Source organism: Miniopterus natalensis, chromosome 8 (assembly GCF_054644295.1).
Source record: "Miniopterus natalensis isolate mMinNat1 chromosome 8, mMinNat1.hap1, whole genome shotgun sequence".
In the NCBI taxonomy this organism is placed as follows: Eukaryota; Metazoa; Chordata; class Mammalia; order Chiroptera; family Miniopteridae; genus Miniopterus; species Miniopterus natalensis.
This window is the reverse complement of record NC_142088.1, coordinates 71,584,258-71,590,367: the sequence shown is the minus strand read 5'-3', so window position 1 is coordinate 71,590,367 and position 6,110 is coordinate 71,584,258. Positions and strand designations below refer to the sequence as shown.

The 6,110-nt window shown below is 35.4% G+C and overlaps 1 pseudogene; it reads right to left on the bottom strand.

Moving 5' to 3' along the window:
* Positions 1 to 3,801: 3,801 nt before the first annotated feature.
* LOC148092639 (nucleophosmin pseudogene) lies at positions 3,802 to 4,407 on the bottom strand (annotated as a pseudogene).
* Between the last annotated feature and the right edge of the window lie 1,703 nt (positions 4,408 to 6,110).

The window sequence follows — 6,110 nt, the reverse complement described above, 5'->3', positions numbered from 1 at the left end:
GTAGCTAGGAAAACAATGGATTCAGAATCAAGTGCTCAAAAAGCTGAATATGGTATCTCATCAAGGTCCTAATAGGTGAGCATCGTTAACTGTTTCATTTACGGAAGGATCAGAGACACCTTATAAAAGTGCCAAAGGGCCCAAACCTGGAATAACCTCTTAGTTCTGTTATTGGAAGATGCTTGGTTGGGCTGCTGATCTACACTGCATCCTTTACTCTGCTCAGTCAGAAAGATTGAGTCGAGGTGGCATGGTCACCATAAGACAATAAGAGAAGAAATCTGAGACTATATCATACTGAAATCACTCACATCCCCATCGTGTCAGTGACCTGGGGTGGGGCTCGGGCCTTAGGAATTTTTAAGTGTTCATGGTTTTTAAAATTTTAATGTGCAGCTAGCTAGGGTTGGGGACCACTGATAAAAATAAGGGAGAAATATTTCCAATTCTTTCTTACAAAACAATAATAGCACCATTAGAAAAACTTAGAAGATATGACTGAGAAAGAAAATTCCAAATATTTCCCACTTATAAAGACCTAAACAAAATATTGGAAGATCAATTTTAGTAGTATGTTAAAACACCAGTGGAATGTATCAAACAGGGATATATCCTAAATTTTATTAAAAATGTGACTATTACTCCCTAAATATAGTGAGGGTAAAGAGAGTATGGAAGGTTGTAATAAATGCTTAATAATTTCTTAAATAATATAAAAAACTGAGAACTGATAGATTCTGTACTGAGAAAACACATATAATACATCCCTCAATTTATATGTATCTTGTTTACCAGAAAAATCCTAAAAACCTTGCAAACAAAGTCATGTTTAAGATACAAATACCAACTTTTTCTCCTATTATTCTGAAATTGCTTGTCAATGCCATTAGACTAGAGAACGAAGGTATTTAATACATAGTATGTGGAAAACAACAGCAAAAATGGAAAAACCAGGAGAGTCTACCAAAAAAGGTTTTAGAAATATTAAAGAATTTCAAAATAGTGGTAAAGTTAAAAACAAATGCACAAAATACCTTACCTGTATACAACACAAATAATAACAGTTTAGAAAATGCAATTTTTAAAATGTCCAATTCACAACAGCAAAAGCAAAAGAAATCTTGAAAATAAAGTTTCTAAAATTTTGTAAGATTCAAAATTACAAAAACGTCAAAGCAAAAAGAAGGTTGAAATAAATGGAGAAAGCTATTGTTTTTAGACACAGAAATTTAATTTTCTATCATGTCAGTTCTCCCTAAACTAATCAATAAATTTAGTGTATACTCAATGAAAATTTCAGTGTGTGTATGTGAGTGTGTGGGTCTGTTTCTCTGAGTTTAAGTTTACAATGTGTCAAAGGACTTGAAAATTTGTTTAAAAAATAAAAATTTAAGAAGATCTGGTAAACTGCACACACACACACACACACACACACACACACAAGATTAAGGAGAGGACTTGTCCTAAATAATATCGAAACATATAATAAAAAGAACCAAAATTGCAACAAGATGAAGTAGATGCAGAAATAGAATAAATCACTGGAAAATAATTTTTAAAAGTCTAAAGAAACCCAAGATACAGTGACAATTAGAATATAAGAACGCAAGTATTTCAATAGACAAGGGGAAGATGAATTATTCAGTAAGTGTCACTGGGGTAATTTTCAGTCATTTGGTAATAAACAGGCCAGTGCTCACTCATTTCATCAAAATAAAGTCCAGACAGATCAATGAGTTAAATATATATATACTTATAAAATATTGGAAAATAGGAGAATTTATGTGTGTTACATAAATCATTAAAGAAAATATTGACAGATTTCACTACAATTTTAAAATATTGGCATAATAAAAAGCACCCCAGAGAAAGTTAAGGAAAAACAAAAATTGTGAACATTATTTGGAAGATATTGACAAAAAAATATATTTAAAGAAAATAACAGTCTCCTTACAACCCAACAGAAAGATGAACAAAAATATGAAGAGGAAATATAGAAAAAAAATAAAAATCATAAATACATGTGGAGATGATCAGACTCATTAATAAATCAATTAATGCAAATTAAGTTTTTTTCATATATCAAACTTGCAAATATTCCAGACATGATTGATGAAGTGTTTTATAAGTACAAGACACACTTTTGGAAAATTATGAATTAGCACAACCTCTTTGGGGAACAATTTAGTTATGTTAGGCCAGATTTGAAATGGAAAGTTTCATTTGCCTGCATTTCCAACTCCAAGACTTATGCATGTATAAATATTTATACATGTACAAAAACAATATGTGTGTGTGCCTGCATATGTAACAGAAAGTGTGCCTATAAATAAGAATATAAAAATGTTAACATAATATATAAATATGCACATACAAATGTTCATTGCTGTATTCTTTATGAAAGTCAAAAGTAAGAGCTTTAGTCTACTTTGACTCACCCATGCAATGGGAGATGATGTAGAAAGAAGGGATGAAACAGACCCGTATGCATTCAATGGAAAGATGTTCATGGCATGTTTGTTAGTTTTAAGCTCATTCTTCAGGACAGGGTCCGCAGTGTGGTCTTTGTGCGCTGAGTAATATTTACATGTGTTCTCCTTGACACACAGTATAGCTAGGATCTTTTTTTCACGTCTTTTATGAAGGACATGTATTGCTTTTTAAAAATTAGTAATTAGCTGCACAAATAGATAAAAATGTGTTTCTTAAAGTGGTCCCCAAAATATGGCTAAATGAACTACCATTTTGTCAATGTATTTCAATATACTAATACACATTACCCATTTAAGTGGTAGTAAACACATTGCAGTTTAGACGCCATCTCTAGGGGCTTCAGTCCCTGCAACCAAATTGAGAGAACATCCATTGCTGTTGCATAAATTACCGGCAGCAGTGATGAAGTGGAAGACTGAGCAGGATGTGTATGGACATGTCGAAAATGTTTTATTGAATAAAATTCTGATATGTTCTCTATTCTCTCTCCTTTCTAACCTCTTTTATTTATCTTCTTTCTTCCTTCAAATATTTATCGCATACCTACTATAAAAGTGAAGCCATGTGAAATAACTGAGACTTCTGATCAGTTATTCAGAAGTATCAGTTTCTTCTGATTTGATCTCATATATTCTAGGGAATCAGAATATTTAACCTCTATTATTTTTTTACAGTGAGCATTAGTACCCTGTACCCTGTATTTACACACACACACACACACACACACCATTGAGCAAGTTACTTCAGCCTCAAATAATTTACTTATTTATTGACTTTATTAAAATACTGAGCTTATTTCACATGTACAGTTTTGTCTCCCCACCATTTCCATTCGCCTCAATGCCACTTCTTTTATAACATTCCATACATACTAAAATCAAGTAAAGCGTGAACTGAGTTCCATCTTTAAAAACCAAACGGGTATTTTGCACAACAGATCCTTGGCAGTGGAACCTGGACAACGTCCATCAAACATGATAAGCTCCCACTCTGCATTATGAAACAGACGTCATATATCAACTGTTACAGAAATGAGATAAAACCAAACATTTTAACACGCTATTAAAAATATTTTGTTTACCAGACTCCCTCCACTGCCGGAGAGCCTCAGTGGCCTTCAGGTCAGTCACTCAGAGGCAGCTCTTCACGTAATTGATGAACCTGACCTCCGCTTTGGGAAGACAGCTGCCTTTGGCTACTTCCACCTGCATTCTTGCTTTAATGACTTCTACTAGGTCTTTGTAGCGTCTTATAATTTTTTTTCCTGTTTTTTTTTTTTGAAGGGTTCTTTACCTTTTGCCTTTGTGTTTATGGTTTTAAGTCTTTTTCACTCTGGTTTGATGTTTGTGCCATTTTTTTGGAGTGTAGCATATAGATTTCTTGACTAAAGCCTTTGCATCAGACTTCTCATCATCAAAATCATCATCATTTATCAGCAGCAAGTTTTACTTTTTTTCTGTGGAATGTTGCTACCACTCCTAGGAGCAGCTTGTCTCCCAGACATACCTGAGGGTTTTACATTCCCTCTCTCTTTACCTTCTGATTCAGCACCTTCCGCCACAGCTATTAAGCACCGTCCACTAATATGCACAGGCCTCTACCCACATGTAACTCTAAGATCACAGGCAATGTCATTTCAAGGCCCCCAAGGGACCCCACCGGCTGTACAGGCTTTTCAAAGCTACCTTCTAATCCATTGCCCCTGCTTCAGCAATGTGCAGCTCATCCTTTGCACCAGGCCCTGAAGGCCTGTTCTTGAAGACCACTGGTGCTCAGTTCATCATTATCTGCTTCAAAGTGACAATCATTGTCGGCCTTTAGTTCACAACAGTCCTGGCGGCTGGAGGCCCAGGCCCAGGCTGCCAGCGCCCTCGGGTGAAGGTTCTCCTCCAGGCTGCAGGCTTCTTTGCGCATCCTACATGGTGCACAGGGTTTAAAGCTCAGAGAATGCGAGTGCCTTTCGTAAGAGTGCACAACTCATCCGTGCTGGAGCCGAAATTAGAACCGCAAGCCTGCATGGCACCGAATTACAAATATTTTATCTTTAATGCTGGGTGTTTGTTTCATGAGTGGTTTGCATTTCTTTTTTTATATTAGTTTTAGGTGTACAGCATAGTGGTTAGAAAATTATATAATTTATAAAGTGATCCCCCAGATAATTCTAGTACCCACCTACGCAATACATAGGCCAATATTATTGACTATATTCCCTGTGCTGCACTTTACATCTCCTTGACTATTTTGAAACTACCAATTTGTGAGTCTTAATCCCTTCACTTTTTCACACAGCCCCCCAACCCCTCCCTCTCGCAACCGTCAAAATATTCTCTGTATGGCCCTAGCTGTTTTGGCTCAGTGGTTGGAGTGTTGGTCCACTGACTGAAGGATCTTTTTATTATTGCAGAGTACCATGTGCCACACTGTTTCCATTCGGTCATTCTTTGTTCACTCACCACTTGCAGACGGCTTTCTGGTGGTAGAGCAGCAAATGTTTACTAGCCCGCTCTTTGGGGGAATAGCCCTTTCCATGACTAATAGGCCACAGGGTGTAAATACTGCCACCAGGCCCAATTTCAAGCGACCAAGTTTGAAACACAACAGCCTGTACAGTTCCTGAAAATCTAACAGCTCTCGGAAACCAGCATGAGCCAGACCCAGCACTCCACAGATTGCTTTTCATATACCAGGCACTTTGTTAGGCTTGGGGGGGAAATAGAAATAATGAGATTTCTGCATTTGAATAATCCATGGTCTAGTAAAAGAAAATGATAGTCAACAAAACAAATGATCATAACTTCTGAAAAAACTGGACATTTTAAAAGTCTGTTATCTTCTTTACTTTCTCATCTTTTAGATAAGTATCTGTAATAGTGTTCATAGTTGAAAGTTATTTTAATCCCTCTCAAACCCTAACATAGGTAAATTAAAATTTGCCCCAGCTGTTAGACAAAAAATTATAAATTAAATTTATTTTAAAGCCTTTTATTTTTTTCATTTCCAGTGAACAAAACTTCATTAATTTTAGTTCATCTTGTATATTCTCCCTAATGTGACTTTTACTAGCTCTATAATAAATTAGAACAGAATTAAATGGTATTAACTACCCAGGTAACATGTGATAATTACTATAATCACCCCATTATCTTTCTCCGTATTGATGTAGTTTTCCTTCACCATGTCAAGAAAATTATTTACTTCTAAGCTGATGAATGACTTTCAACAACAATTCAGACAGGTATTGTGATGGTGGGTAATAGGAGAAACACAATTTTCCCTTGAAATAGAAACACAGCCTGCTCCATGAGTTTCTGCATGTGTACACTTTTTACCTAAGGATACTCTTTAAATCTTGCGACATTAAATGGGGGCTCAAAATAGGAAAAGCCTAATGTTGTCGACATAGGCAAATGCTTTTACCCTGAAACACACTATGTTCTTTAAATATAATTTTTTTATAGTTTTAAAAAATGGCCATTTTTATAAGAGAAAGCCAGTTTCAGTTAACCAAAGTGTTGATTGTTTAAGGGCAGCCTCAGTGATGACTTCCTAAATAATTGTAAATATGAACTAAATTTTTCTCATGTGTAAGTAGTATTTTATAATTTTTTTGTGAAAAT